Source organism: Delphinus delphis, chromosome 11 (genome assembly GCF_949987515.2).
Source record: "Delphinus delphis chromosome 11, mDelDel1.2, whole genome shotgun sequence".
NCBI classification, from domain to species: Eukaryota; Metazoa; Chordata; class Mammalia; order Artiodactyla; family Delphinidae; genus Delphinus; species Delphinus delphis.
This window is the reverse complement of record NC_082693.1, coordinates 84660755-84683060: the sequence shown is the minus strand read 5'-3', so window position 1 is coordinate 84683060 and position 22306 is coordinate 84660755. Positions and strand designations below refer to the sequence as shown.

Here is a 22306-nt window from a genome sequence, read left to right as displayed (position 1 = left end):
TTAAGTTACTTCAAAATAGTTACTCTTCGTTCACCATTATTCTTTTTAAGTAGGGGTAAAATTCAGAAAGAAACATGCATTTTTCAAAAACAGCATGCAGTACTGTTACTTGTGCATATACATTACCCTGCCCTATTAGACTGTTAGCTTCCCTAAAGCAAGAATTTGGTTATAAATCTTCCAAGCAAAGCTATTTTCACATGGAGGCATTTGAGTATGCACACTTGAAAGTGTAAGCGTAGATGAAAACCTTTGTTCCAGTACCTATTGCCAACTTATTTGGAGCAAAAGATTTCACAGATTAGTGGAAGAAATAGATCTTACACACTGACAATAAGTTGGGACTTCCCTGGTCGTGCAGTGGTTAAGAATCTGCCTGCCAATGCAGGGGACACGGGTTCGAGCCCTAGTCCAGGAAGATCCCACATGCCGCAGAGCAACTAAGCCCATGCGCCACAACTACTGAGCCTGTGCTCTAGAGCCCGCGAGCCACAACTACTGAGCCCACGTGCCTAGAGCCTGTGCTCCACAAGAGAAGCCACCGCAACAAGAAGCCTGTGCACCGCAACAAAGAGTAGCCTCCACTCACCACAACTAGAGAAAGCCCGCGCGCAGCAACAAAGACCCAACGCAGCCAAAAATAAATAAATTAATTAATTAATTTAAAAAAAAAAAAGTAAAGACTGCTTTTCAGAAAGTCAGCCTTATCTCTTCCCTGAAATGAAGAAAAAGCAAGAGAAAAAGCTGGGGACCAGGATCATCAAAGGGCCATATCTTAGCCCCAAGTCTGGCCAATTACAAACTAATACTTACCCATCTTAAATCTTTGATGAAAACACATAGTTCCAAGTTCCAAGTCCAAAACAGTTTGCTTTTATAGTTAACCATATTCTTGGGAACTTCTGATATCCATTTCAAATTCAGTAAAAGTGATTTATAAAAGAACTCCAAAAGATAAGCCAACCTTCCCACCCTAAGGTGCCTATTTTCTCCTGGCTCAGAGGATGGAAAACAGACTGACACCAATTTGCTCCATACACAGCCTTTCTTCAAACAATTTTTAAATGCCTTAGAAAAATAAATTAATTTTCCCAACCTACTTATAAAGTATTACTGAGGTATCACCTATAGGGATGTCACAGGAGGTAAAAGCCCACACAACTTGCTCGGAGCAACAGCACACATCAAGACCAGCATCATATTACTAAGTTGTGATTTTCAGTGCTGAATTTATTCTCTGCTAGATCCCTGCTCATAAGAACCTTGGTAACATGTAACTTAGGTCATCCTTAGAAAGTCATACTTGCATTATACTCTGCCTTTTAAAATCTGCCTCTAGAGTGCAAAGTTTAGATGTGGCTACAAAATAAAAATCTCAAACCTAATGATTTTCCCTCATCATTTGAAGAATGGGATTTCTGCACTTGTGAATCCTTAAGTCACTAAACGGTGATTTTCCAACCCGAGGTCCAATTACTAGTAATAATTATATAAATGCAGCTTAAAAAGAATGCACAGCAATACATAATTTGTTATACCAGTAAACTTCTCTGTGACTCTTAACAGAAGGCAAAAAGTGCAAGTACTTCAAAGAAATCACTGAAGTCTACCTTCTTCTTGCAGTAAGACTAGTTCAGGTCCCTTAACACACAACCTGCCTCCAAAATAATTTAGCTTCCCTCTTCCCCCTTTTTCTCTTTCAGGAGTTGCTGCTAAGGCTCCATAGGGCCTCCATTTCCTTTCTTCTTTTCTTCATTTTTTTCCTCCAGTATTACTATTCAGTCCCTTTGCTAGGAGTTCAGATTCATTCATTCCAAGCATTCTTAAGCTCTTTCCCACAACCCCTAGTGTTCAACACAAACATGGTGGTACGGATGAATGTTATAGGTTATAGGTCTCTCTACGGTCAAATTTTAAAAGTCACATAGGACCCACTATCTTTTCCAGTGGGGTTTTACTGCCTGATTAATCTACAACCAACAGATATTTAAGAGACTTCTGAGCCAAAGCCAAGAACCAGTCAGGTTTGAGTCCCGCACTCTAAAAGATATGCTTATCCTGCTGTTAGCTACCTCCTGACACTTTTCTGTTCCTCCTTTCACAGCAGTTTTTCTCCCCTCATCCTGCCAGGGCTGAGCTGTGAAGAGATGTGGTGAAGGCCTAGTTTGATTTGCTGGAGTAGCTGGATGTTAGGTATATGTTCTCTTTCATCTGAATTTCCCTTTAGGTTATGTTTGTGTGTGTATATTTTTGCTTTGTTTGGCTTTTCAGTATTAAAGGTAAACTTTCCAATGATCAAGGCAGATATCTGTGTTTTTTAAACGAGTTTCTGAAAAGACCATGGACAGTGGAAGGAGGCAAACCTGGGTTCCAATCATGACCTATTAGCTATTAGCACTACCTTAGGTTGCTTAACCTGTCAGCCTCCAGTCTCCTCATTTGTAAGATGAGAATACTAGTACTCAAATCATAAAGTTACTGTAAGTATAGAATGAATGAGAATTACGTGATAGATCTGACAATATTTTCAACTATTGAACAGGTACTTAAATCTTCAGTTATCCCAAAGATAGCAAGTGATTAATAAACATTAAGACACTAAATAGGAAAAAAAAAAAAGTGTATACAAACCAGTAGCTTCACTCCTGGGATGTTGTTTTAGGAACAGAAAAATATTTTAAAGGCTAAATATCCATAAAGAAGACAGAGAAGTATATCTCACTATAATAATACCAGTGAAAAGAAATTTGTCATATAAAATTTAAAAACCTACTAGGGCTTCAACTAATGGAACTGTGTATAGCACTTTGAAGGGTAAACCACTCTACTAGAAATTCTGAATCAGGGCCATGAAGAGTCTGAGATTATATGCAAAATTCCTTTCTTTTTTTTTGGAAAATTTATTAAAATTAATCAGTGTGGGTTTATTTAAATTCTAATGTCAGTTAAATGGCATAGAATTTTTTTTTTTTTTTTTTGGCTGTGCCACGTGGCATGTGGGATCTTAATTCCTTGACCAGGGATCGAACCTGTGCCCGCTGCAATGCAAGCCCAGAGTCCTAACCACTGGACTGCCGGGGAATTCCAGCACAATTCTTTATGTATATTTTTCTCATAAATAGCTCCTTGGACTTCAGCAGATTCTTTGTAAACACCTGGTATCTAAAAGAGGCTTTGAATAACTGTTCTATTCAAATAAGAAGGCTTTGCTGTTAGTTGAAGTAAAAGATAAAATGACAGTCAAGCCCCACAAAATAGTTTGGACCTGCCACTGAAATACTTTAGAGTATATAAAACCTCCGCCCTTGCTCTGTGGTTGAAAGTCATATATTTAACTGACACTTCAGAAAACCAAGTGCTGGCTGATTTGCCAAGCCTGAAGAAGTAACATAAACAAGGGTGTGAGATGAGAACAGAGAACCCTTCCCCTTGTAAGAGCCATTACCAACTCTCCTGGGACACCTCAGAAGTCAGCAATGATCAGGAGCATCATTCTGATAGACTAAGGGTAGGAAAGCACTGGGTATTCGGCTTCTAAAGGAGGCAGCCTTGAAAAAGCTCAGCTCTGGAGCTCTGGGTTAAAATCAAAAGTAGTGCTTTCTTCGGAGTTTGAGTTTCCTCTTTTGTAAATGTCTTCTATCCGACGTCTTCTCTATCATACAGAGCGGCCACGACTCTTTGTAAAAAATCATATACAAACATCTGTTGACAAAGGTATTTTAAAATATATACATTGCCCTACAGACTTGAGTTAGAGATAACAAAGACAGAGCCTAGCTCAACATCGAGAACACAGGGGCTCAGTAAACAGTAGCTAAATAGACATAATGTGACTTTCTTCTCAACTGACCTGACACAGCTACATAAACTGAAGATGGACAATGCCGCTATCATACAGCTCTTTTAAAAGTCTGAACTGCTTTATATGCTGCCTAGAACCTCTCCTGAACTATTATACTTAGGGCTTAATCGCTAACGGAGACAGTCCACTTTCACCAAATCAGACACCTTGTAGCTAAATCCCTCACTGAAGTCAGTCCTCTGGCCCTACCATCAACCATTCATTCCACAGGTATTTACTGAGTGCATACTAGGTGTTAAAATAACACATGGAAGATACAAAGATAAACCATTTTCATCCTAAAGGAGGATGTTAGCTACCTCCTGACACTTTTCTAAAGGAGGGTATAATTCAGCAGGCACAGAGGAATGCAGTTCCACTCAGCAAGCATGCTATGCACAAACGCCAATTTGCCAGAGCTATGCTAGGAATACCAAGATTTGCATGGGCTCAGCCATGAATCATGAGCACACAATCACACCAGGGAGATCAGGCACGCATCCCAACAGCGATAACACAGAGCCAAGTGCCAGAAGTGTGAGAACACCAGAGTGAACTTTACAGACAGGCCTGCGCTCCATCCTGGCTCTGCTGCTTTATTAGCTGTGTCACCGGGGCATACTCCTTAAGTTCTGAGGGCCTCCATTTGCTCATCTGTAAAACTGGATCACACCACCTCCTTCACAGGACTACTCCTGGGAGGATTTCAGTCAACTAGGTACCACAGCATTTAGGGGCTATCACACAACAGACGTTCAATAAATGGTAGCTGCTATCATTGACAGACATTCATTTAAATTTCTGATGAGCTCTAAGGCAGATCTAGAATCCCAGGCACAAGGAATAAGTCTAACTCTTCACTTCTGATATTGGCAGGACTCCTCCTTTCCCAGGGACAGGGATTTGCGGGAGTGCTGCGGGAGCGGAGGAGGGAGAAACAGGCAAATCTGGCCTTGTACTCTGACACAGGTAGGCAGTTGGAAAAGTGGGTCTGAGCAGGAAGAAAAGTCGAGAAAGAAAATGAAGAACAGAACAAAGGAGGGAAATTTTAGGGACCACAGCTCCAACAGTATTCCCACGAGCTTCCAGTAGAGATAAACGGGGGCAGAGCACGAGATCACCAGAAAAGCAGGTTGGGGCCAGACCCTGGAGGACACAGAAAACCAAGTTAAGAAATATATACTCATTCTGGATGCAGATCTGGGGGCAGCAAAGAAGCAATCAGGAAGATGGTTCTGCAGCAGATGGACTGCAAGGACAGGGAGATCAAAAGTGGGCAGCCAGTTAGAGACCGTTTAGGTAGGAGGCAACAGTACCTGAAGTAGCCTGGGCAAAAAGTTAATAGAAGAAGTAGGCACCTGTGTGGGAAACCATCAGGCCCTGGTAAATGAACACACAGGAAAGGTGAGAGGAAATCCAAAGCCTGGACCAGAAGAGTGACACCACTGTACAAGGACTGACAGACAGCAAAGAAGAGGCTTGTGCTGTCACCTGGTCAAAGTGGGAGAAGGCACTGGGTCTCACCATGCATTCCCAGCTAGTAAAAATTTTACTATATAATCAGCACCAAACAAATTCATTGTACTAACAATCCATGCCTCTTGTAAACACTGTTAGTCCTTACTCTTACCTTCTTAAATAAACCAGAGTCAAAGCATCCTTCAATTCTCCTTAGGCCTCAACCTTAACTAGGCCAAAAAGCACATACACTACTAATCTCCCCGGAAGGGATTATCTGAGAAGAGAATCAAGTTTTCTGCCCATTTTGGTAGAGTATTAAGAAAGAAAGGGAATGGTCAGAGTTATTAAGTTACCACTCATTTCCCGATGTCTATTCAGTGAGGAGTCTGGTTTCTGGTAACTTTTAGAAGTTAGGCTTGAAAGGAGACCTGCCTGTTTCAGTGCCTACCCCAGGCCCAGAACGTGGGGGGCTCCCAGCCTGACCACAACACCATCACCTCTGAGCTCCTCCCACACTGGCTCCATAATTCCCTTGGATGTTAATCATGCACCACTTTGTGTCCGTCTTGGAAGAAATTAAGTCCCATGTTGCAAGTTTTAGTCTTAATCTCCCAAGATTATTATCTCAAACTACTGAAGGCTTAACTATGTCTGGCACTTTGTATTCCAATAAGCACTCTTTCACTCACTTTGCTTTACCTCTCAATACCACCGACAGGCATTCATTTTATATGAGTGGTTTCAAAACTCTGGAATCCTGGAGACACTGATTTACATATAAGAAAGAGTCCCTGTAGGAAAATTTGCAAGCTTGCTCTTAAGAACTACAATGTTTATGAAAGCCGTATGTCTTTGTGCAACAGGAACTATATTCATAGTTCTTAGAATTTAGTAGCTAGCTAGTGCTAATTTCACACGTGGACACACAAGCCCTGACCACAGATAGCACAGTTCCCCATTTTTCTATTCAGGTAGGAAGTGTTACTTGCCTGTTGAGTTACTATTTGCCATCTTCTAACTAACACCTTTTAGGTATTAAATAGTAATCTTTTGTTTGGTTTTCCTCGATTCTAATTATTTAGCAACTAATCGTGACCAAACTACCTTATACATTAAAGTAAGTCTCAAACGTGATATTTATCATAAGAATTACCTGAGGAGGCTTGTTTAAAATAAATTTAAAGGCAGAACCTAGCCCCTTCCAGAGGGTTCAATGAACAAGATCTCGGGTAAAGCCCAAGCATGTGTGTTTAACAAGCACTCCAGGGGACTCTGTGCAGGTGGTCCATAGTCTACAGTTTTTTGAAAGGCACTAAAGCCTTCATCCTGTAGGTAGTCATCTAAATGTATCAGTTCCTTGGAGTAGGGCTGTACTCCCTGGTCTCCCATAGCACACTGTGAAAACAAGGTAGGTTTTGCTGCTGCTGCTATTTATTGAGGAGAAAGGAAGACAAAGGAAGAAACAATATTAAGAGGAGAAAAGAAAAGCACATGTTTTAACGAGCTCCCTCCCTCTCCATTATTTAGGTTGCAACTAAAGCAGGAAATCTTAAGCTTTTTTAAGGTGTGGACTTCAGGATTATAACACTAATTCTATAAGCACTCAACTCTCCACTAAATAAATGCCTTTCTCCACTCAAACCCAATGTTCCCTAAAGAATTTCAAGACCTACCATTTAGTTCCAAACGTGGGCAACAATTATCTAGAAATTCACAAACATTTCAAAGCAGTAGCCTTACCTTGTTGTGTCTTCTTCCATATCTTAGTACTCATTAAAAACCAAAAATATATCAAATGATACAAAGGAGAGTGGTAAGTTTACTTAAAAGAGATGTTCATTTTTAAAAATTTAATTATAACTTGGTGGTAGGCTTTTCATGCATGGCATCGCACCTCACTAAATGTCTGAAATTAACTATGATCATATAGAATTGAGAATATCAGATCTTACCAATAAAGTAGGTGCAAAGCTTATAAAAAAGTGATTTTACTTTTTACTCCCACTGGTGTTAAAACTAGGACCATGTGTAGAATTTATATAAAGATCAAATGCCTATACAGCTTTTTAAGTACAAATTTATGACACAGGCAGAGAAAAGATCAGACAGGAAAGAATATTAACAGGACTTTGTCTCATTTTACTTGCAAACTAAAGGTCTTGAGTAACACAGTGTATTTTATACCAAGCTAAAAGCCTTAATCTCCATTAATTATTTTCCATTAGTTTACTATTTGTCTTTGAAGTCTACCTCCATTTCTTATATCCATTCTTCAAAAAGGTAATAAATAAGATTCTTTTAAAAGAAAAGGTAGTAAATAAAAATACAAATTGTTATAACCTTCCTAAACACACACACATCTAAATACATTGTTACATTTAACTGAGGCCTCAGGCTTACTTCTAAGAGGCAATGTTCAAGTATAAGATCCATTTCTTTTTTTTTTTTTTTTTTTAAGATCCATTTCTTAAACATTACATTGATACAGACAAGGAGGACAAAAAAAATCAGCAAAAGTTAAAGCTATACCAAGGTGATAGGATTCTAAGGCTTTCTAACCTGGTCATCCACGTTGCATATCTCCCCCAAATGTGCACCCAACCTCCCAGCATCTTGCCTTTATGGCAGGTCATGACCCATCCAGCCTCCCAGCATCTTGCCTGTATGGCAGGCCATGACCCATCCACCCCTCAGTGGATGGTCCTAAGGGAGGACGCCACCACACTCACCACCACCCAAAGGAAAGATTTATTTCTCTTCTTTCCCTCTACCCAGTTGTTAACTCTGGGCTAGAAAAGAGATACCTGAAGGGAAATGAACTTACTCTAGGAGCTTGCTGGTTGCTCTCCCCTGAGCCTGGGGTTTCTGGGTTTCCCTCCCTGAGAATTAAAGAGGAAGACGATAGGGACGGACAAAGATAAAGCATTTCTTGACCCACTTTTCTCAGTACTTCTCTAAACGACTCACTTTCAGCAGTTTACATTGCTGCTAAAAAATTTTGTTATTTGGATTTACTGGGAAGGAAAGAAAAAGGACACTTTAAAAAACCTATTTAAAAGAAGAAAATAGGCCGTCTGCCCTTCCACGCTTCCCACTTCTGAAATGTGTGTCTCATCCACGTCGATTAACACGTGAGCTGGCCCCCACGTTTCTTTGTCGTTTTCTAAGGATGTGCTCCGGTTGGAGGTTCGCTCACAATCACCCTGGCTTTGAGACCACGGCCGGATCGATGAGCTCGTTTGCAGTTCAGGCGGCAAAAGAGACGTTAAGGTCCCCTACCTACCTTCAGGGTTGGACCATGGCCGCCTAGCTTTCTCCGTTTCACAAACACAACGGGTATGTCGGTTTTCAAGGTCAGTTCGCAGAGCGCTCCCTCGAGGCCCCGCCCGTTCTCTGGGGCGCAAAAGCAGAGCGGATCCGGTCAGTCTTTCCGCCCGGGGCCGTGGCGGGAAGTGCGCGGCGGGGGCGGGGCTTCCGCGTCCCAAACTGCACTCGCCCGGGCGACAGCCCAGGCCCCAGCCCCGGCCCTGACCTTGACTAAGGCCGGCCACCAGCTCGGGTCCCGGACCGGCGCACCTACACGCGGGCTGGAAACATGGCCTCGAGGCCAACTAACACCTCCCAACTTAATCTTCCTTTGAACTCTGCATCGTATACACAGAATGCCAAAAAACCAACTTCCAAAGTTTCTCTGAAATTTGAAACCTCGAGGCAAAATTAAGAACACTGCCCACTTGGGGTGCTTTTATTAGAGAACCTTGAAATAATACAGCAACACCCTAAATGACATGCTTGGTGCAAATGGTCCAATTTTACAAACGGGCGAACTCAGGTAAAGAATGAGTCAGTGAGAATTAAAAATAGACTCTAGTTATACTGACATCAGGTCCATTCATGAGACAAAAACCACACCAGCCCCCAAAGTATAGCTGTTTGACAATAATAATAATAATAGCAGCTAACGATTCTGTAGTGCTTTGCATATGTTAATACTTAATCTTCATAACTACCCTGTTGAAGTAGGTCCAATCAGGTCCATTTCACCAATAGGGAAACTGAGGCACAGAAAAGCTTCCCTACCCAAATTCAAGCAGCTAGTCAACAGCAGAGCCAGGATTCAAACCAGGCAGTGCAGTGTAGCCTTTAACCCCTACCCTGTACTGCCTGATACAGTGAGATAAGCGCCGGTTCCTCTTAGTTGTCTCCTTTAACAGCCTAGGGAAAGTCACAGGAGTCTAAGCCTTGGTCTCCCCACTTGAACACACGAAGACACACGTGATTTGCCAATCTCTCACAATTTCTGAGGATTCAGTGGTGTGAAAATTCCTCGAAAGGCATCCTTTAATCGTTATACTCGCTTAATGCTGACAAGGCTCTGTCAATCTATTCATCATATTATCACCTACATTTCAAGACTCGTGCATTAAGAAATGATACAGAAACTATTTTCTCCGATATTCTGCAAACCGTCTCTATAAAGAAGAGCTGGAGACAGGAAACCACCAGCCGACAGGGGGCCGGTCTCACCTACCAACACGCCAAGCTTTCACCGACCCGGGCGAAACAATGAACACCGCCAAGAAGCTCACCCGACTTAAGAGAAGCCTCGGCCCTACTCAGACACGCATTCAAACGTCTCCCCTTCCCCTGCATCCACAAGGCACCCGGCAGGAGGATGCTCTCGGCCCAGAGTGTTCACAGCCCAGGGGCTTGGGGCTTCCTCCGTTTTCAGTAAACCCGAAGCTTACACGAACACGAGTCCTTGGGCACCAGGCGCTCCTTCAGACGTCCCAGCACCTGCTGCTCCGGTGCAATGCGGGACTGAAGCAAACTGAGGAGGAAAGGCTGCGGGTTCCCAGTAGCTCCGAGAAGCCGCGCCCTCCTCTGAATGGGCGGGCAAACCGCCAGAGTCAGAATGACAAAGCAAAAACCCACTCTTCGTGCAGCACTGGCAACTAGGCTGATGCGCTTAGCAAAGTGGGATCTCCTAATTGGGTGACAGCATATCCTCTTCCTGCTCACAGCGCCCCCAACCCAAGAAAGGAGCAAAAACAATTTAAGAAATATTTGGAACCGGAACCAAGAGTGTGCCTTAATTGAACAAAACTGGACTATGCCCTCGGGCAGTGACTCCCGAACTTTGCTACTGATTGTAATCATGCGAGGATCTTCAAAAACGCTGCCGCCTGGCTCCCACCCGCAGACATTCTGATGTAATTGGTATTGCTTGCGACCTGGCCATCTGAGATTTTTAAAACTCCCTGGATGATTTTAGTGAACAGCAGTTTGCGACCTACTGCCCTAAAGTAATGGATTAGTCAGTCTGGTGATTCCCTAAAGGAAGCGATTAGGCTTTAAAAAAAAAAAACTTCTAGTCCATCCTGACTAATTCTGAAAAGAAGTGACAAATTTTCACCAACACATAACTTCGCTTTATAGTACTTCCTCCTTATCCCACTCAGATTTTGGTTCGTCATGTTGTTGAAGGAAAACTGCGTATATTTAACTCCAGCCATGCCTGGCACCTGCAGCCAGCTACCCGAGTGAGCCACACTCCCTCATACTTCCCTGCTCTTACTCATATTCTTACTCAGCACCTTGTGCTAGCAGGTAGCTATGAATATTTGATGAAGAAATAAATAAATGAATGTCTTTCCCACTTCTTTGTCTGGATACTGCCAGACTGAAACACGCTCAGGTTGCTGGTTTCTAAAGGCTCCGTGAAGCCACAATTTGCTCCTTTTGAGTCCCTTCCCAGGTGCAAGGCAGAGGCTTGTTGCAGCCTCTCAGTTTCAGAACGCGTTCACACACACACACACACACACACTCACACACACTCTACACATTGTGAGGGAGGGAAAAAACCCTCTGCAGACACAATGGGACCCAGAGAGGACTTTGATCAAACAGGCCTTGCTGAGTGCCCCTAGTCTACCACACCTAGTTCATGGTATACTTTAGTTTTCTATGGTGATAGTTGTTCTTCCTGAATAGGCCCTTTAGGCGGTTAAGGGCAGAAGGTAGAAAGTTCTTCCTGAGGTTTTGTTTCTTAAAAATAATCAGCCCCAAATCATCCTCAAACCAAAGAGACACATTTGGGGGTGGAAAGTTTTGTTCCCCTACAAGGTGCTAAACTGACACTCTGTTTGGTGGTTATTTATGTGAGTGCCTAACCTGATTCTGGGGTCCTTAGAAGAGAAGATGGGTCTAGCACATAGGTGTTCAGGAAACAAGATGACTTAGGAAGCAAAGAATGAAAAAATGTGAAGGAAAGACAGCTGGGATTAAGGCAGAGAACTTACCATTTACTCCCAGCTGCTGTGCCAAGCTTTGTACTAACCAGCTTACATGCCTTCTTTCATTTAACCTACACAAAACAACCCATGAGTTGGCGTCATAACTCCACATTCTTAAACATCTATAGAAGCTACAGTTTATTGCAAAAGCATGTCTTAGGATACAGAGGGACTTTAAAATCATTTAACTTAGTGTGCTAAAAGCAAGTGACAAGGGTTGACTTCTAAGAGCCTTCCGGGACAGACAGGTCCGAGTTACCACAGTTAGCATTTTCTAATGGCATTCCAGAAAAGGCTAGATAAGGCATTTTAACTTTAAACTGTTCTTAAGTGAGCAGATTATAGCACAAATCCCAAGAGCAGCTCCATGTAGTTATTTTTTAAGTTAAAAAAAAATATCACCGTTAAAAAAAGCTTCACTTTCCTTTCAAACCCAGATGCCTTACCCTTGTCAGGAAATAGAACGCCTTAGTTCTATTTAGTTGCTGGTCAATGGAAGAAGAGCCGCTCGCTGGCACTCACACCCCCCTCCCCCATTTCTCATCATGCAGCATTTGTTCTAGTGGTACATCTTGCATCTCTTGACTGGGTTCATGTTATTCCTCCTGCCTAAAATTATCTTACCTCCCTAAGGGCCTACTCCCTCAAAGCTCATCTGAAATGTCATCTCCTGTGGGAGGGCTTGCCTGATTTCTACCCTGTGTTTATCGCTCCTTCCCTCTTCTGTGTCCCCAAACACCTAAAAATAATTACAAATCATCTAAAGCCAAGAGAGTTTTGAGAAGGCAAAACCTTGCTTGATTTATCATGCCCTCCCAGAACCTGTTATATATTGTAAGTATGCAGAAAATGCTGGAAAAGACCCTCTGTTCCTGAGCTGTCATCTAAGGACACTATTAACAGGTCTATGAAGGTGTTCAATCAAGGGTCCTCTTGCACTAAACTACCATTCCTCAATAAGTCTTTCTCATACATACACACTGAGCTAGAACCACCTTCCTGACACCCAGATCTCTGCGCAATCCTCCAGTAGTTCTCTAGGAACCTCTAAATAAAAATCCAAACTCCTCAATTGTACTGAGTTGGCAACGGCCACCCTTGTTAAACCTAGATGTCCACATATTCTGTACCCTACTTAACCAGAAAACATTACTGGAGAAAACACAGAAATTAAAAGTAATTTCACTTTAGGGCTTCCCCGGTGGTGCAGTGGTGAAGAATCTGCCTGCCAATGAAGGGGACACAGGTTCAAGCCCTGGTCCAGGAGGATCCCACATGCTGCAGAGCGACTTAAGCCCGTGCACCACAACTACTGAGCCTGTGCTCTAGAGTCTGCAAGCCACAACTACTGAAGCCTGCGCCCCTAGAGCCTGTGCTCCTCAGCAAGAGAAGCCACCGCAAGGAGAAGCCTGCACGCCGCAAAGAAGAGTAGCCCCCGCTCGCCGAAACTGGAGAAAGCCCACGCACAGCAACGAAGACCAAACATAGCCAAAAAGAAAAATTAATTAAATAAATAAATTAAAAAAAAAAAAGAAACAGCCAACGCAAGAGGGACACTCTGACTCTCCTTTCTGTCTCACTGAAAATAGGAAATAAGTCACTCATGTGAAATGTGCACTCCTTGCATCTAGAGGTAGAAGGACACCCTTAACACAAAAGATAGGGAATTTGGGGCCAGGAAGCCTATATAAACAAACTCATTACTTCTTTAATATACTACCCCAAGCCCAAACTCTGCTGATAATCGTCACTAGTTGGGCACCCAAAACCTAAGTTTCTTTGTCCTGTCAATTCCTCACAAATGTATTGTTTCTTTGTCTAAAAAAGTATAAAAGCTGCCTGCTTTGGCCACTTCTTGGGTACCATTTCTATGGGATCTCCATGTGCATGAATTAAAATTTGTTTCTCTTTCTCCTGTTAATGTCTTGTGTCAATTTTATTATTGGTCCAGATATAAGAACTCAAGACAGGTAGACTGGGAAATTTCCCCCTCGCCAACACTCACCACCCAGTTCTACCAGGGTTAAGTCGGAACCCAATTCAGTTGCCCACCAACCTGAGAGGAATTCAGGATGGAAACAGGATGAAGCACTCCGTGCTTTAGATAAACAGGCCCTTAAATAGCCAGATGCGTATCTCAGGAAGAATTTTAATGACCCCAGATTCTTGCATCTTCTCATATTTAGCTAAGCACTTAAACTTGAGATATCTGTTCTTTGTGATTAGCAGTAATCTTTTACCAAGATGTATGCTTGACAGTGTGTATTTCCTAGCCCAAAAAAAAAAAAAAATCATATATAAACGGGTCTCTCCCCTACTTCTTCGCAGCAACTCCTCAGAGATAACTGAGTGCTGTCTCTGGGCTATAGTCCTCAATAAGACCCTGAATAAAACTTAAACTCACAACTTCTATGTTGTGTGTTTTTCTTTAAGTCGACAACACCTACACCTTGCCATTGGCTCATGACCTGCTTTCTACTTTAAGAAAAGAGAATCAACCAGACAGAACTCCCACCTATTTCCCTTTTTTTTTTTTTTTTTTTCCGGCTGTTCCATATGGTATGCAGGATCTTAGTTCCCCCACCAGGGACAAACCCGTGCCCCCTGTATTGGGATCAAGGAGTCTTAATCACTGGACTGTCCAGGAAAGTCCCAAAGTCCCACCAACTTCCATCTCAACCACCAAGCTGCCATATTCCCCGCCTTCCCTCTTGATTTAATGAAGGCCAGCCTCTCCACTTGTGTGCGCATTTTCATCTTTTCTTGACTTCTCAACCTTCGATAACTTCACTCCTCCCATTAGCCTCCCTCTCTGGCATCATCAGTTTCTTGTTCTCTACCTGATCATTCCCATCATCATACAAGCACACTGTAATGTTCCCATTTTTTAAAGTCTCCCAAGATCCCATATGCCCAATTCCAGTAGTTACCACCCAACATCATTTCTCCCCTCACAGGGCGAAAAAAAAATTTTTTTGGAAAGGATTCTTTGTACCCTGAGAATAAAGTAGGGTAGGGAGGTCAGGAAAGATCTAAGTATATGGCACTCGAGCAGAGACCAGAGTGAGATGAAGGAGCAAGACTTAAGAGGGGGAAATCTTTCTAAGCAGAGGAAACAGGAAACAGCTCCCTAAGCTGGGAGCCTGCCCAATTTGTCCACAGATCTGCAAGGGAACCAATGTGTCTACAGCTCAGTGAGTGAGGAAGAAAGTGGTAGGTAGTGAGGTCAGAGGAGTAGCCAGGGGTCAGATCCCAAAGGCCATAGTCAGAAATTTGGATCTCATTCTTAATGTGATAAGAAGCCAAAGTGTCACAAGAGAGGAGAGGGAAATGATCTAGTTTGTATCCTTAAAGGATTGCTCTGCTGTGTGGAGGAGAGACTAAGGTAGGGACTCAGCGTGGAGGAACACAGACCAGTCAAGAAGTTACCGTGGTGGTCCAAGCTGAGATGATGAAGGTTTGGATTAGTGAGTTGAGAACATATATCTGAAGATAAACCTAATTAGTTTTACAGATGGATGGAACGAGGGGTGTAAAAGAAAGAAAAGAATCAATGACTCCAGGGTTTTGGCCTTGGCAACTGGGTAGATGGGAGCACTCCCTGATGAATGGGGGGATACTCAGGGAGGAGGAGAAAAGATGGGAATGGGAGATGGAAAGCAATAGTTTGGGACAAATGCATAGTATGGTTTGAGAAACCTACTGTTATCCAAATGGAGATTTTGAGTAGGTAGCTGGTATGCAAATCTGGAATTCAGGGGAGAAGTCAGGGCTAGAAATAAAAATTGTTAGTCAAACAATAAAAATTGTTAGTCAAATATAAAAGGTATTTAATGACATGGATATTGCATTGTAGATAATGTTGGGGTTTTCCAGAGAAACTGAGAGAGAGAGAGAGAGAGAGAGAGAGAGATTTTTTTTCTTTCTTTCTTTCTTTTTTCTGGCTGCGCAGCATGCAGAACTTCCCCAACCAGGGATAGAACCCATGCCGTCCCTGCATTGGAAGCACGGAGTCTTAGCCGCTGGACCACCAGGGAAGTTTGAAAGATTTATTTTGAGAGAATGACTCACAGCATTTGGTGGCTGGCAAGTCTGAAACCTACAGAACAGGTCAGCAAGCTGGAAATTCCAGCAGTCTTAATGTGGCAGTCTCGAGTCTGAAGGCAGTCTGGAGGCACAATTCTTTCCTCTGCAGGAGACCTCAATCTTTTCTCTTAAGGCCTTCAACTGATTGCAGGAAGCTCACTCACATTATGGAGAGTAATCTGCTTTACTCAAAAGTCTATTGATTTCAGTGTTAATCACATTAAAAAATACCTTCACAACTACATGTAGACTGGTGTCTGACCAAACAACTGGGTACCATAAAATCAGCCATCACATCATGCGACTAGATGAAATTACCTAGTAAGTTAATGCATTTAGAGAAATGAAGACAGTCCAGGACTGAGCCCTGGCAAAGTGCAAAGGAGAAGGGTCCAGCAAAGGAGGCTGAGAAGGGAGGTAGGAGGAAAACCAAGAGAATGTGCTAAATCAAAAGCCAAGGAAGACGTGCTCCGAAAAGGAGGAAGATCAATTATATCAGGTGCTGCTGAGAAAACCTGCAAGATAAGGACTGAATCATGGAAGTTATTGCTGACTTTACTGAAAATGATTGGGGGAAAGAAAGCCTAAGTACAGGCGGTTCAACAAGAAACAGAGGGCTTCCCTGGTGGCGCAGTGGTTGAGAGTCCGCCTGCTGATGCAGGGGACACGGGTTTGTGCCCCGGTCTGGGAAGATCCCACATGCCGCGGAGCGGCTGGGCCCGTGAGCCATGGCCGCTGAGCCTGCGCATCCAGAGCCTGTGCTCCGCAATGGGAAAGGCCACAACAGTGAGAGGCCCGCGTACCGGTAAAAAAAAAAACAACAAGAAGAAACAGAAAAAAGGGACAAGGAGATAGTAAGTATAGCCAACTCTTCCAAGGAGTTTTGCTATAAAAGCAGAAAACAATGGGATTTTGTCTAAGAAGGAAGTTATTATAGCATGTTTCAATGCTGAAGAATTAATCTAGTAGAGGAAATTTGGTGATTTCCAAAGAGGAAAGGAGCAAGATGAGATCTGTAAATTACAGAGGCAAAGTACTTTGACTATATACATCTATTATGCAGCAGACTTAAGTCAAATCTAGGTTCCATCACTGATTAGACAGTCAAATTACTAAGCCTCTCAGCTTTCTCATCCTCTTTCTACAAGGTCCTCTGTGGTCCTTCTACCTCTTTATCTCACCCAAACCTTCCCTCCGTCTCTATGCCCCAGCCATTAGCCTTTTTTCAATCCCTTTAATTAATCTAACCACAGGCTTTGCTAACTCCCAATCACTCAACACGTCTTAGTTCAAACATGTCTCAGTCACATAAGCCAAATCCCCCTATGAAATGCTCTTGTGTTACCATGTATTCTTTCTGATTAGTACTTACCACAATTGCAGTTATATTTTTAAGTATGGTTATTTGATCAATGTCAGCCTCCCCCTCTAGAACAGCTTAGTTCAACAGAACTTTCCATGATGATGCAAATATTCTATATTAGCATTGTCCAACCCAATAGCCTCTAACCACATGTAGTTATTGAGCAAATAAAACATAACTAGAGCATATGGGGATGTAGCTCAGTGGTAGAGCACATGCTTTGCATGTATGAGGTCCTGGGTTCAATCCCTAGCATCTCCATCTGATTTCTCCTTGTTTAATCCTTGGAAAATATGGCTAGTGCAAGTGCTGATCTGAGTTTTAAACTTTATTTATATTTAATTAATTTAAATGTAAATAGCTACATGTGGGCAGGGATCAGGATTATTTATGTTCACCACAGTGTTCCCAGCACTTAATATAGTGCCCACACTTAGTAATTGCTCAAAAAATGTTTGTCGAAAGATTCGATCTGTACAGTGGGGATATTACTAGTTAACTTGTAGATTTCATATTTTTCTAAGAGGAAAGGAAAAAGAGTCTTTACATAGTAACTGTCAAAGATTCTCAGTCCTCTTATAAAGGTGAATCTGACCTTCAAAAATTTGATCAATCCCAGAGGGTGGCTGAGAACATATTGGGTATCTGAATAAAATAACACCTGTAATATGCCTAGGAGTGTGCCTAGAACATGTGGTGGTCCATCAACTTCACAGAGGGCAAGCAAATAATGGTGTAGGGAAATTGGGGAAGCAGGTGATATTTGAACCATACCTGGAGGAATAATAAAGGTAGTAGTAATGGGAGTGGGAGTAATACCTAAGAATTTTTCAGTGCTTACCACATGCCAGGCATAAACTTGGGTCTTTACATGGCTAATTTAATCCTCACAATGATGCAATGAGTAAGATACCATTATTTCCCCCATTTTACAGATATCTGAAAAAAACCTGAGCTATAAAGAGGAAAATTATCTTCCCATGGTCACCTAGCTAATAACTGGCAGAACCGAGACTGATGCCCAGCCCTTGGCTATTACCACGATGCTGTTCAACTCTTTTTTCTTTTCTTTTCTTTTTTTTTTTTTTCGGTATGTGGACCTCTCACTGTTGTGGCCTCTCCCATTGCGGAGCACAGGCTCCGGACGCGCAGGCTCAGTGGCCATGGCTCACGGGCCCAGCCGCTCCACGGCATGTGGGATCTTCCCGGACCGGGGCACGAACCCATGTCCCCTGCATCGGCAGGCAGACTCTCAACCGCTGCACCACCAGGGAAGCCCCTGTTCAACTCTTAAACAGAATTTTTCTAAGCAGAGGGAGCAATAGGTACAAAGACACAGTAGTAGGAAAGAAATGGTGTGTTTTTGCATGACATGCAGAAACATAAGGGGAGATGAAACTATAAATATATGCTGGATTCAGTTTGGGGTTCCCAAGGCAGCTAAGTGTATGGCTCTTTCCCCTACATTCTCAGTTAATTTTTAAAATCATCCAAGTATTACACCCATATTATAAAATTAGAAACAGAAATTCCAGGAAGTTAAGAATTTTGCCAAAGCTCACAAAGCAGGTGTGTTGGAGATGGGATATAAATCTAGGTGTGCCTATCTCCAAATCTATTGTTTGTCTTACTACTCAATAATGTATAGTGAGGTAAGGGCTAAAAAAAAAGGCAAAAGGAACATGCTCTAGGGCCAAAAAAAAAAAAAAAGATTAATTTTCTGACAAGAGCCAGGTCAGAATTCATCCATGAAGCATCTACCCGAAATCCTGCTTGGGGCACCAAGATCTCTGTGAAGCCTTCTCTGATCAAACAGAATTAGTTACTCCTTTATTTCTTATGTCAAGCTACAGAAAAGCTGTCTGTTTACATGTCTGCCACTCTCAGAACTGTCACTTAGTGAGCAGCTCTGTGCCAGGAGCTTTACATGTTCTCATTAATCCTCTTACTCACCCTTTGGGATACATATTATCATCTCCATTTGCAGATGAGTAAACCAAGGATAAGAGAGTGGCCAAAGTTCTGAGAGCTAGTCCAGGACTTATGTCCTCATGCTCTTTCCTCTCCACCACAGTCATTTTCACTCTGGGGGCTGGTTTTTGCACCCCCCGTACTTGGCACAGTGCCTTCCCCATAGTAGGCAGGTTTGAATTCAACTGGCAGGATAGCAGGCTTTCGAATGTTCATGAAGTAAAGAGAAGAGAGTCTAAGGTGTCCTGGTAAACCAGCTTTGGGTGGCAATTGCGGGGAGAAGCCCTCACTTGTAGCATCTGCCAGTTTCCGTGGTATAAATACCCCCACTTTGGCTGATTTCAAGCTACAAACCTGCCTGCAATATTCCCGAACGTTTAACCATGGCTCTCTTGTGCTGGTAAGAGCCAGCTCCAGCACACCATCTAAAAGCTCAAGGTCATCAGGTACAAACTACTTTCCCTCCTACATGTCTTCTGCATGGCAGCTCTCTACACTTAGACTTCACTGCAACCCCAAAAGGATAAGGATTCTTCTACCTCTGCTAAAGCTCACCTTTATCAGAGCCCATGACCTATTCTAATTCCAAGTACTCTTAGGGACTCCACATCCCTTAAACATCCTCTTCTTAACTTGCATCCCTGACCATTCAATATTTAAGCCTTCTGTCTTCAAATGTGCCCAGGTCTCCTCTTTTGTGAATATTTCAGCTGATCTCACAGCCTCATCTAGCTTTCTGCTGACAAGCAGTATGGCCCAATAGTTACGGGAGCCTCCTCTGACATCACATAACCTGGCGTTTCTGCTGACAGGTGGCATGCCCTTAGGCAAGTTCCATTACCTTTCTGTGCCTCAGTTTGCTTATCTGTAAATGGCCATAAAAAATAGCACCTGCATTTTCTGTGGCAGTTGTGGAAATTAAATGAGTAAGTAGACGTAAAGGGCTCAGAATGTGGTAGGTACTCAATATTTGAGTTGCTATTATCACCATTATGTCCTTAGGCATGGCACAAATCTAGGAAGACCTCAGTGTGGTTAAGAGTTTGGATTTTCTCCTTTGACAATTTAGTTATTCACAGTAACTGTTAAAAATGTGTTACACTAGGGGCTTCCCTGGTGGCGCAGTGGTTGGGAGTCTGCCTGCAGATGCAGGGGACGCAGGTTCGTGCCGGGGGGCTCCCGCGTGCCGTGGAGCGGCTGGGCCCGTGGGCCGTGGCCGCTGGGCCTGCGTGTCCAGAGCCTGTGCTCCGCGGCAGGAGAGGCCACAACAGTGAGAGGCCCGCATACTGCAAAAAAAAAAAAAAAAAAAATGTGTTACACTAGACTCCGTTTAAAACTTAATTCAAGGGGGTAACCTATTCATCTTTCTTTTAATTAGCAGTCTATTGTTAAGCATGCCATTTTTCACAGTCATCCACTCTCATTGCTCACAGCTTGTTCTTTCTCTGGTAGAAGAAAAATGTAATTTTCTCAAACAACTTGCTAAAAGAAATGCAAAGACATGAGGAACTTAAAAAAAAGTTCCTCATGTCTTTAATCCATTTTGTATCACATGTATATACGTGCATAAGGTACAAACACTAGTGCAGAAACATCCCCCTCCTGCATTCCATTTGTTTTAGGTCTCTCAGCGTCCCATTTCAACTCTAGAGGAAAGAAAACCTTTTTAATCTAGAAAACCAACTGGCCGGCAGAACCTCAGGAGGTACAGGCTTTATTGCAGTCAAGCCTCAGACGTCTCGTCTTATAAAACTGGAGATCAGCCGCCCTCACCGCGAGCCAAGGGGTTGTGTGAGTATTAATAGTCTTAAACAGCTTTTAGATCTTACAGATGAAAGGAGTGCCATATACTTTATTATCATTATTAACCTCCAAATTCTTAAACCCTATTAGGTAGTTGACATTGAGAGGAACATCCCCCTCTAATTCTCCAAGAGCCCAAATTCCAGAATCCCAAGAGAGTTTATGACTACGAATCGGTGGTGGAGGGCTATGTTCACCCATAAAGTAGCCTTGAATATTCCTGATTGGCAACTAATACTCCAGAGCTGATTTGAACTAAGAGTGACCTATGTCTCATTTATAACTTGTATTATTAAGACCAACTTTCCCCCTCTAAAGACAGATGAGAACGTTGTGGCTCCTCCACCAGAGTATTTCTGAATTCATTTATCTACAGGTTTACAACGCTCACTTAATCTTTCAATAATCTCAGGAACTCTTTTGAGGCCTTGTTGCAATAAAGGAGGCTGGACTACCTCCTACTCATCTTGATAGGGTTCAATGTTACCCATTAAGTGAGTTTACTAGGCCTCTAGTTCAATGTTCAGTCATTGGCCTTTTTTTTTTTAAACATCTTTATTGGAGTATAATTGCTTTACAATAGTGTGTTAGTTTCTGCTTTATAACAAAGTGAATCAACTATACATATACATATATCCCCATAGCTCCTCCCTCTCGCGTCTCCCTCCCACCCTCCCTATCCCACCTCTCTAGGTGGTCACAAAGCACCGAGCTGATCTCCCTGTGCTATGCGGCTGCTTCCCACTAGCTATCTATTTTACATTTGGTAGTGTATATATGTCCATGCCACTCTTTCACTTCGTCCCAGCTTACCCTTCCCCCTCCTCGTGTCCTCAAGTCCATTCTCTACGTCTGTGTCTTTATTTCTGTCCTGCCCCTAGGTTCTTCAGAACCATTTTTTTTTCAGAGTCCATATATATGTGTTAGCATATGGTATTTGTCTTTCTGACTTACTTCACTCTGTAAAGTCATTGGCCTTTCTAAGAAAACAAAGTATTTTCCAGCTTACTACCATCATGTGATGACCTTAGTATGGTGCCTCTATTCTTATAATTGAAGTAGAAGAAAAATGTATGGAAATTATTGTACTAATCCCTTCAGACAAACCAACCTCAGCTGTTCCACAGGTGAGCAAAACCAAGATGTTACTAGAATCACGAACTGGATTCTTGACTTTCAGCTTCCTAAAATAATTTCATTTCCCCATCTTCTTATATGGCTAAGTGACTAAATTCTGGCCAATAGGATGTAAGCAAAGTGTCATGTGCAACATTCAGAAAATGATCTTAAATGGAAAGGACATGCTGTCCTTCAACTCTTCTTCCAACTGATGGCTGGACTTTGGGCACTCATCTTGGGACATAAGATGGAAGACAAATGCTGAGGACTGTGGAACATGAAAATAGGAGGACTCAACATTGGTTCCAACACTGTAGAGTACCATAAATGCCCTGGACACACTACCCCTATCTAAACTTCTTTTAG

General features: G+C 42.6%; 1 protein-coding gene and 1 non-coding gene across 4 annotated transcripts in view; one reads left to right on the top strand and one right to left on the bottom strand.

Moving 5' to 3' along the window:
- TXNRD1 (thioredoxin reductase 1) overlaps positions 1-10246 on the bottom strand; it is a 71112-nt gene extending 60866 nt beyond the window's left edge. The window contains exon 1 of one of the 3 annotated variants that reach the window (XM_060025515.1): positions 10051-10246. The gene's annotated coding sequence lies outside the window, so the exon portion shown is untranslated. The other 2 variants (XM_060025517.1, XM_060025516.1) reach the window with 2 other exon arrangements.
- Positions 10247-17236: 6990 nt separating this feature from the next.
- On the top strand, positions 17237-17308 carry TRNAA-UGC (transfer RNA alanine (anticodon UGC)). The gene has a single exon. It is a non-coding gene; the product is annotated as a tRNA-Ala (tRNA).
- The last annotated feature ends 4998 nt before the right edge of the window (positions 17309-22306 follow it).